Source organism: Gorilla gorilla, chromosome 14 (assembly GCF_029281585.2).
Source record: "Gorilla gorilla gorilla isolate KB3781 chromosome 14, NHGRI_mGorGor1-v2.1_pri, whole genome shotgun sequence".
Taxonomy (NCBI): domain Eukaryota; kingdom Metazoa; phylum Chordata; class Mammalia; order Primates; family Hominidae; genus Gorilla; species Gorilla gorilla.
Genome location: NC_073238.2, coordinates 69,238,051 through 69,249,081, shown reverse-complemented (window position 1 = coordinate 69,249,081; position 11,031 = coordinate 69,238,051). Strand labels below are relative to the sequence as shown.

The following is an 11,031-nucleotide window of genomic DNA, read 5'->3' as shown; positions in this document are numbered from 1 at the left end:
GTGGTAGCAGGGCTTGCCAGAACTCAGATTTTGACTGCTGGAGTGGGTGATTCCCCTCTGGTGAGGGCTGGTATAAATGCTCCTTGCATGCATACAGGCTGAATTCTGCCCTCTGTTAGTTTCCACTGTGACAGAACAGCACTGAGCTCCAATGTGAAGTCCTACAATCACTGCATTCTCCTTCACCAAGTACACAGATTCTCTCTCCACACCATGGGGCCAGGGCCACTGCCAGGAGATGGGGAAAAGGTGGCATTGGCAATTTTAGGCTGCCTTTACTAATGTCTTCAATGCCTCTTTCTGTGATATGAAGATAAAACCAGGTATTGTGATTGCTCACCTGATTTTTGATTCTTGTGAAGATGTGTTTTTGTGTGGACAGTTGTTAAATTTTATGGTTCTGCTGGAAGAATGATTGGTGAATGCTTCTATTTACCCATCTTGCTCTGCCTCATGATCCCTTACTTATAATTTTAGTTTAAAAATATGTTTCAAAATTAAAAGAAATAACTGTTATTGAATAATTTCAAAGTTAGAAAAATACAAAAAAAATTTCCTTTTTCCATTTTTATTTTTGTTTCCTTTTAAATTAGGAGTATAAATCTTAAAGAGAGGAGGGTAGATGAATATTATTCTATCTTTCTAGAAGCAGATACAAAATTCTGAACCATAATACTTAAAAGAAAAGCTATATTAGGCCGGGCGCGGTGGCTCACGCCTGTAATCCCAGCACTTTGGGAGGCCGAGGTGGGTGGATTACCTGAGGTCAGGAGTTCAAGACCAGACTGGCCAACATGATGAAACCCCGTCTCTACTAAAAACACAAAAATTAGCTAGGCATGGTGGTGCACGCCTATAATCTCAGCTACTCGGAAGGCTGAGGCAGGAGAATCACTTGAACCCGGGAGGTGGAGGTTGCAGTGAGCTGAGATCGCGTCACTGCACTCCAGTTTGGGCGACAGAGCAAGATTCCGTCTCAAAAAAAAAAAAAAAAAAAGAAAAGAAAAGAAAAGCTATATTATAAAAAGTTTCTGTTGGACATAACAAAGTATCATTTAGTATCCTAAATTACAATGATAAATGTGAGAAATTTCCATTTCATACAAGAGACAAGCAAAGATGGGCCACTCAGTTATCTTTTATTCTTCCAATTTTATCCTGAGACACACTGGTACTTTATTTATATATTTATTTAGTTTGCTTTTTTCCAAAAATGAAAGGCATCAGTGTGAATAAGAATAAAAACAGCAGTCAATGAGTTTTATTATAAGAGAGAAGAATTATTCCTATTTTCTACAGGTTTCAAAAAAGTTAGTTAATATTTATAAAGCAATAGTTTAATGAATTACAAATAGTAAGATATCAGAAAACTAAATGAAAAAGACTTTATGTGACTAGGATAAATAAGTTCAAGATGAAGCATCATCATAGATCAGATAAACAAGCCCAAAGTTCATTATTCAAAGAGACTTACAAGCTTGCCTTCATCTCAAAAACAAAACAAAACAAAACAAAAAACAGAAAAGAAAAGGTGTTTCAAGATTCCAGTTACTTTCCGGCTTATGTCCCAGCCAGTCACTTCCCAATGTAACACTAGCAAAACTGCTTTTTGCTAATCTTACTTCTGTCAAATTAAATACCTTCTATCTTTTCTTCCTGATTCAAAGATCATTAAGACATTTGCATTAGATTTTGAAATAACTAACTGAGTTATGGTTCTTACATTGCACAAAACTCTTACTTTCCTCTTACTGGACTTGCAAGCACAAGTGATTTTAAGGAAAAACATATCACTACTTACAATATTTTTGCAGACTAACATTATTAAAATATGTTATTATTTTACTACATGAACAAAAATTTCATCCTTCTCCCCTTGTTCTATATAGCTTTGAATACAATTTCTTATTTTATCTGTGCTCTTATACCTGTGCTCTAGAGTGAATCTTGAATTTCTCATTTTCTCCTTAATTTATGTCTGTTAGTCTCTTGTTCTAGTTTTTCACTCCTTCCAAGCTGCAGGAAGCCTGACAGTGAATTATTTAGTGTTTATTTGGCTGAATCTCAAATAAGTCTTAGAGTTTCAGGCAGCAGACAAGTATTAAAGTGCCAAGCATAGATGTATAGCAATTGATGAGCAAATAGTACTATTATAAAAATATACAATTTAAAAAGCAAGATAATATTTGAACTTAAAATGATTTGTCCTTGGTCTGCCTAAACCATGCATTGGCATTTTCCATGTCATTTATCTAATGTTTATTTGCAACTTGGTAGAATCTTCATTATTGAAATGTAGGGTATTTTTACAATTATTAGATGTAGAGTTTTATGAAAACATATTACTTTGATTTTAGATTGTTATCTAGCTTGTTTGGTACACAGTATTAATTTGTATAAGATAAGTAACATTTAAAAATATCAAAGCTAAAATATGTTTATATGCTATAATTAATTGAATTTTTTCAACTCACTTATATTTTCATAATTGGTTTATCAGGATATTACACCTTCATACTTCACACAATCTTCTAAGACTAAATGAAATGGAGATTGTATTTCATCTCTTCATCTTATTTCAACATCCTCTACAAGCCTATTTCCCAGCCTGTGGAATAAGCAAGATAAGATGACAGTTCCCTCTGGAGTGTATCAAAACATGCCATAGCAATAAAAACCATGATAGCAGATATTAAAGTTTCTGACCCCAGTTGTGGATTCTCAGCTTCTTAGAGAGCCGCTGGAGAATGGCCTTGAGCCTGGCCTCACTATCTCTCTTTCTCTAGTCAGTGTACATGGCGTTTCACAAACACTATGAAACTAAGAAATCTTTTTTTCAGAATTGAGCTCTAGGGATGATTTAAATCTTTTAACCCAATGGCAAATTCCTCCAACCTGTAGGGTTAATCAACCATTCAGTCAATCAACTTTTGAAGACCTGAAGGAAAATGTTACAGAAGTCTACCTGAGACACATGGGGGGTCACATTAAAGGGATAAAAATGTGTTGTTACTTAAAAGATGTTACAACTGAATCATGGAAATAAATGATACATGTAATTGGAATAGATATGACCAAATTAAAAATAAACTGACTGTTGACATAGCCCTTTATTTTCTACTGTGTTTAAGACACTATGTTAGACATAAACATGAATTAGGCAAAGAGACTTCCCTCACAGATCCTTGCACTAGAAATAAGAAAGGTTAATGCATACATAGAGTAGAATAGAATATAGTAAATGATAAGTGCTGTTAAGAAAGATATGAATCAACATCAATAGAAGATCACAAGAGAAAGTGATTCTTTTCATGAAGTAAAATCAAGAAAGACTTCCTAGAGAGAGTAGGATTTGAACAAGTCTTGAAGAACAGATATAATTTAGTTATGGAAACTGAATTTAAAAAAAAAGACCATCCACAAATAGAAAAAAATGTGGCATGAATAAATTTTAAAAATGTGACTTGTACACTAAAGAATTTTATATTAATTCTGTAGAATATAATTTTCAAAACTATTTTCTGGAACATCAATACCTGTTGAGATGTAAATGGATATTCCATTACATCTCATAATGATTCTTATGAATCATTTCATAAGAATCATGAATAATGATTCTTTAGAAGAACAAAATTTGTGAAAGAATGAGTATCCTATAAATCAAGAGATCCATAGGGTTAGTACTCATGAAGTAGAGACTGTTATTACAATTATGAATATTACTACTACGACTACTACCAACACCACCATTGCTATTTCTAAATAGAAACTAAAGCCATTGGAATGTAAGGATGAGACGTTTTGGGCTTAAGAGTGGGCAAGTAGCCTGATTGGTGCTCTGCCTTGTAAATGTAATCAGCTATGTTTTGAATGAGAACAGAAGAGACAGGGTGACTTTGCTAAAACAGAGGCCAGATTTTGTCACTTTTCTAATTATTACTTTGTACTGGTTTCTTGTCTCACTTAGAGAAAAAGCCATAATTCTCATTCTGGTCTTTCAAGGCCTTCTGTGTAGTCTCTACTATCTCTCCATCATTATTGCCTGTCTCTCTCTCTAAAATACTGCTTTAGCCACACTACTCTATTACTACCAAACTTTAGTATAACTACGCAACCCATTATAACTTTTTTATAACTTTCAATACCCTTAACCTGTTCAATTTTTATTTATCAAACTTATCACCCTCTCACATCCAAATATTTTTCCCTCTGTCACTAATAGTCAAATGACTCCTCTATTATAAGACTGCTGGAACAAATTAATTTATGTATTTCCAGTGCCTATAACAGTGCCAGGCATCTTTCAAATAGGTACAGAAAGAACTCAATGAAGAGAAAATTAAAGGTGTGGAATCATTTAAAAGTGTTTTGCTACAGCAAGTGTAAAAGGAAATAGGACTTTAACTTAGGTGAGAATAGAGAAGACATTAAAGAGTAATATTTAAACAAAATCATTATTTTAGGCATGCGTTATAATGGAAAGGGGTGGGCTGTGAAGGGAGATGGTCTCTTTTCAAATCCTAGACTCCCAGCATAGTTGTGTGGCCTTATGCACAATACTTTATCTCCCTAAACTTAAATTTTCTCCCCTGTAGAACAGAGGAAATGCTCCCTTTTTAGATTGCTACAGTTTATAGAGAAAATCAATGTATAAGGTATGGCCTGGGTGCAAATAGGAATCATTACAATGTCATTGACTGGAAAATATTTTTATTGGGGTTGGATGTTTTATTTGTGTTGTCTTTACAGTAGATTTTAAGTGTAAAAAAATGCACAAAGTTCATGACTTTTATATTTTCAATAGTTCTTAGCATGTCCCATTATTATTATTACTAACAACACTGAAAACAAAATAATAATAAAGCTCCCCCCATTTCTTGAATATATATGACCTCACAGTAATATTAACTATGCAATATACTGAATATGTTTTATATATTAGAAAGCAAGCTCATAGTATTAACCTAACTTGTACATAGGAACACCTCATATAAATGAAAATCCTGGGATTAAAATTGAAATCTTTTTGGAATTCAGATGTTATCTCATGCTCTTTTCATACACCTACTATAGCTCTTTAATTGATAGATTTTTTTTGCTAGTTAAGGGTTATCATTGTCTCTGTCTTTTAAGTTTTCAAAGGTTCAGCTTCCCTTTGCTTATCATATTTTACAAACATACTTAAATTGGCGATTCAAGTTACCTCTTTCTTCACAGACTTCCAGTGACTTCTTACTACATGCTAATCCAAAAATAAATGTTAGATTGTGACCTTTAAATGTTTACTCCAAATTGTCATTTCTACCTATTATTTACCATCTAAGTTTATGACCCTTTGAGCATAGCTCCACAAATACATGTGCAATGCAGAAATTGTGGCTCCAAAAGTGTGGCGCAGTCTTAAATAAATGAGTGTAGATGAATATAACTTGGATTATTTTTCCAAATTCCAACCTCATTAGCTTAATAGACTTTTATAAGCAAGGAACTCCAAGCATAAGAATTTTTAAAAGCTCAAAATAAGAATGAAATTTTTTAAATAGAATTTATTAAGGCTCCTTCAGTGACTTGAATATATTCCTCACTTTACACCTCATGTTTGGAGGTGTAAAAAAGTAAAGTTTTTCAAAATATTCTACTCTGTATCCTCAGTGCCTAGGTTAATGTCTATGGGGCAGCAGCATGATTATAAATCCTGTCCTTTTATACTTGGTAAGAAAAAAAAGACATGGAGAAAGAGAATCAACAAAGCACTCATCTCTGAGAGTTAAAAGCTAAAAAATGAGATAGAGTCTAGAAAATATATTGTATATGTATTTTCAAAAAGAAGTGGCAATTGTTTACTAGATAGAAGCTGGAAAGAAACAGCATGAGTGAAATGAGTATAAGATTGAGATGGCTATTTCATAGAGGACAGAAAATAATGTGACTGGAAAGTAATAAACATATAGATGTGATTAATTTAAATACTTATGTTGGTAATAGGTACAACTTTTCTGCATTCTTTTTCCTAGTTTGAACATAGCATTATGGGATTTGAGGCTCAATGAGTCTCCATTTTAAGTATTTTCAAGCTTATGGATTTTAAACAAATTTACTATACAATGTATTAATTCCTATCACAATGAAAGGTACAGCCATCTACTAACTACCCTGTTACACAAATGTGCTCTGATCTTACTGGCCTTTACATCTTTTTACATGTTTTGTTAGTCTGTATGGCCCTCACTTGCCTGGACTCTTACTACAAAATGTAGTAAAGGCCTCACATCGTTAGTAAACTTCCCCTGACCTTTACTAACCTTGTGTTAAAAATATATCCCTTATGCACTCATAGCATCATATTATTTATTCCCACCACCCCAATCATACTTTTCAATCACAACCACATCACAATTGCCAGTTTACTTACTTGTCTTAGTCATTTTTCTTCAAGATAACCTACTTAAGGCAAAGACATTATTTAAGTTCTAATCACTTATTGTACTGCTGGATAAATATTAATTTCAATTGCAGATGACAGTTTTGAGGAGAACTCAGTATCCATAGTTGAAAAAGCAAACTTTTTGCTATAAGTTAAAGGCAACAGGAACCTTGCAAAAGGCAAATAGGAGGAAATTAGTCCCACTAAGTTCAATAGAAATGTGAGACAGTCAATTAACACCTTCTCTCTGATGTTGCCATCTGCTCTGAAAAAGAAGTATGAAATATATATAGATGGCGTCGGCACACAAGGGAATCTCCTGGTCTATGGATTGCAAAAACCATGGGAGAAGCATAGTATCTGAGCTGGATAGCACAGTCCCTCACGATTTCTCTTGGCTGGGGGAGGGAGGTCCCTGGCATGGTACTGGTACCAAAACAGATATGTAGACCAATGGAAAAGAACAGAGGCCTCAGAAATAACACCACACATCTACAACCATCTGATCTTCGACAAACCTGACAAAAACAAGCAATGAAGAAAGGATTCCATATTTAGTCAGTGGTGCTGGAAAAACAGGCTAGCCATGTGCAGAAAACAGAAACTGGACCCCTTCCTCGTACCTTATACAAAATTAACTCAAAATGGATTAAAGACTTAAACATAAAACCTAAAACCATAAAAACCATAGAAGAAAACCTAGGCAATAGCATTCAGAACATAGGCATGGGCAAAGATTTCATGACAAAAACACCAAAAGCAATTGCAACAGAGATCAAAATTGACAAATGGGATCTAACTAAACTAAAGAGCTTCTGCTCAGCAAAAGAAACTATCATCAGAATGAACAGGCAACCGACAGAATGGGAGAAAAGTTTTGCAATCTATCCATCTGACAAAGGTCTAATATCCAGAATCTATAAGGAACTTAAACAAATTTACAAGAAAAAAAACAACCCCATCAAAAAGTGGGCAAAGGATATGAACAGACACTTCTCAAAAGAAGACATTTATGTGGCCAACAAACATGAAAAAAAGCTCATCATCACTGGTCATTAGAGAAATGCAAATCAAAACCACAATTTGAAATCATCTCATGCCAGTTAGAATGGTAATCATTAAAAAGTCTGGAAACAACAGATGCTGGTGAGGATGTGAAGAAATAGAAACACTTTTACACTGTTGGTGGGAGTGTAAATTCATTCAACCATTGTGGAAGACAGTGTGGCAATTCCTCCAGGATCTAGAACCAGAAATACCATTTGACCCAGGAATCCCATTACTGGGTATATACCCAAAGGATGATAAATCATTCTACTATAAAGACACATGCACATGTATGTTTATTGCAGCACTATTTACAATAGCAAAGACTTGGAACCAACCCAAATGCCCATCAATGATAGGTTGCATAAATAAAATGCGGCATATATACACCATGGAATACTATGCAGCCATAAAAAAAGAATGAGCTCATGTCCTTTGCAGGGACATGGATGAAGCTGGAAACCATCATCTTCAGCCAACTAACACAGGAACAGAAAACCAAGCACTGCACGTTCTCACTCGTAAGTGAGAGTTAAACAATGAGAACACATGGACACAGGGAGGGGAAATCACACACTGGGGCCTGTCGTGGGGTGGGGTGCAAGGGGAGGGAGAGCATTAGGACAAATAATGCACGCAGGGCTTAAAACCTAGATGACGGGTTAATGGGTGCAGCAAACCACCATGGCACATGTATACCTATGTAACAAACCTGCACATTCAGTACATGTATGCCAGAAGTAAAAAAAAAAAAAAAAAAAAAAAAAAAAGTCTTTTTTTAGTTATATAAGAAATAAAATGCTCAAACAACAATAACGTTGTAATTTGAATTCTTGATTTATACCTAAGTTTAACAGTTTTCAAGTAGGTATATATGCTTCTTTGCTTATAACATAAAGTATATATTTGTTTTAACTTATTCATTGTTTATTGGGAAATATTATATGGATTGATTCTGAGAGCATTTGCCTCCAGGTGAATGATTCTTCTATATTACAAAATGAGCCAGACCTTCTTTGTCAAAAACTCTATGAAAATAAGATATTCAGATTATTTGAGATATGTACAAGGCATTGTTGTCATTAACTTAGTGGCTATTTCTTAATGTTTTCTCTCTGATCAGCTTTAGTTCCCTCTTCAATGGAATTGTCATAACATGTTACAACATATGGATGTTGAATTAACTTTGTCTCATTATGGAATTTAATTTGATATCTATAAGTTAAATAAGCTTTTATTTATCTTATCAGGTTTATCAAAGACAAAAAACTATAATAAAGAGCCTCCCTGCTGCCAAGCTCACCTTCAAGGAAATATCATGGATTATTACTGCCTTGGTTAAAGTCAATTACAGGAGCAGCAGTGTTATATGCAAGAAAGTGCCAAGCTCTAATAAAGGCAGTTTCTAAGTATGATAATTATAAAATCACATGAAAACATTTATTGGGTTCACAGCAAATCCTTTATGAAATTGAAGATGCTGGAGCTGAAATACAGCCAGATTTGGTAACAGCATGCGAACAACCTTCAGAGTCAAAAAATCATTCAAAAATGTCTAATCCCATAACTGCATCAAAGCTGGCAGGTGCTCACTAAACAGAACATTAATTTGGGAAATTTAAAGGGGATTTTAAAGATAACCTTCTGTGACCAGTATGCTAAGAACAGAATGTCTCCAGATAAAAGTACTCAATATTTTACAATCAATAGCAAAGATGAAGAGAGAGTATTTTTAACCCCAGGGTGATTATACAGTTTCATTACGTGTCTGTGTTTACATGGATGGAGTAGAATCTGGGCAAGAATATAAAAATAAGACCAGAATTGCTTCCATTCTTATACAATAAAAATTGCAACAATCAGAACAATGGACCATAATCTGAAGGTGTTTGATGTATAACAGCAGGAGCATGGTCCTGCAGAATACTTATGATCACCTAGATAAGGACTTTGAAGGGCAATATTAGTGAAATCTTTTGCTCTTGCTTCCCAAGTTTCCCAGCAGTGCAATGACCTGCATTCTCTCTTAACAAACTTTGCAGTGCTATGCAAGCCAACTTAACAATTTTTTGTAAAGTCTCCAACACTTACCTGTGTCTTCTAGTGAGTTCTGAATCACTATATTAATAAACTAAAATTCAACAAGGGAAGGGCTTTAGAGAAAAGCAGAAAATGTACTGGATCCGAATAAATGACCAAAATGTGATGCATATATTTTATCTCACTAAGAAATGTCAAAAGTGACATTCATCTGATTTAAACTTGTAAGAGTTTGTGGATCAAAGGGGTAAATGATTTTCTAAAAAATTGTATTATCCCTTAATGTTTATCCTTGGTTATATGAGCTTGAAAACACCAGATTAAAAATGTCGCATAAGAAACCTGCAAAAGAAAGAACTCGGGAAACAATATCGCATTAATTAGTGATCCAAGGGAAAAGAAGCTAAGAGTTTAGAAACTGTCTCTTGATGCTTTTTCTAGATGTGGACAAAATACTCTTCCATCTGAATGACTTTAGAAAGAGCGTGATAAGAAAATCACACAAATTGACAGGAAAGTTATATCCGTGTCCTTAGTACTTCCTAATCTTCAGTGCTTCCTTGAAGTGGACAAAGATGGGTAAGTGCATGCAATAAGTTTGCACGTTATTTCATCAGGCTAACTTGGATTCACTCCTGTGATATACAATCAACTATATGTAAGGTCTTCTTTCTACCTAAGCTTCATTCTCTTCCTTTTGAGCCTACAAAGCTTCTCAGTTTCTTCAACTAAGTCTTTACGAAATTTTTCAATTCAATTGTCTACTTATTTGAACCCAGCTAGCAAACCCTAAGCTAGAGCAATTCAACTGACTGATGTCTTTGTGCTTATACCTAGGCAGTTGAATCTGACTGGAGAAAAATCACAAAACCCTCAGAAAATTGCTTCCACAAAGTAATGTTCTCTGACCACAATGGGGCCATTTACACGGCTTTTCAATTCTTCTCAGTTCTGATAAGATTTTTCTCCATTTTCCATAATACCTAATCAAACCATTTCTTATCTCTACCATCCTACTCTATTACCTTTCCACTCATTTTTAGCGGAAAATCTTGTCTCCTACTTCACAGAAATAATAAAGTACTCAGATAAGAACTCCTTTAAATTCCTGACATCCCATCTACAAAAGTGACAGTGTATTATAACTAATTTCTTTCTCTCATTATGATAATAAATATATCATCCTGATTGAAGCTAACTCCTCTACCTGTTCTCTGAATCCTATAAATGCTACTTCAGGAATTTCATTTCAATTCTTAGACCTTATTTTATTTTTTCTAGTCTTTCTCTCTTTTTCTACTTGCATTTTTGAAAAATCCTCATGCCTCTCCCATCTGTTCTTTAACTTCAAGCCTCTCCAGTTTTATCTCTATCTCTATTCCCTAATATTGCTGAGCTTCTTGGGAAAAAAAAAAACCATACATCCAAAATCCCTGCATCTGCTTCCTCTTTTTCCATTTACTGTTTAGATCATTGCATTACAAATTCTATTCCTTATTCATCCACTGAGCGAGCTCTTA

At 34.3% G+C, this 11,031-nt stretch overlaps 1 long non-coding RNA gene across 1 annotated transcript; it reads left to right on the top strand.

Annotated features, from left to right (window-relative positions):
• The first annotated feature begins 224 nt into the window (after positions 1-224).
• Positions 225-10,423, top strand: LOC129526269 (uncharacterized). Its single transcript, XR_010130668.1, has 3 exons — positions 225-323; positions 9,953-10,090; positions 10,349-10,423. It is a non-coding gene; the product is annotated as an uncharacterized lncRNA (long non-coding RNA).
• Positions 10,424-11,031: the final 608 nt, after the last annotated feature.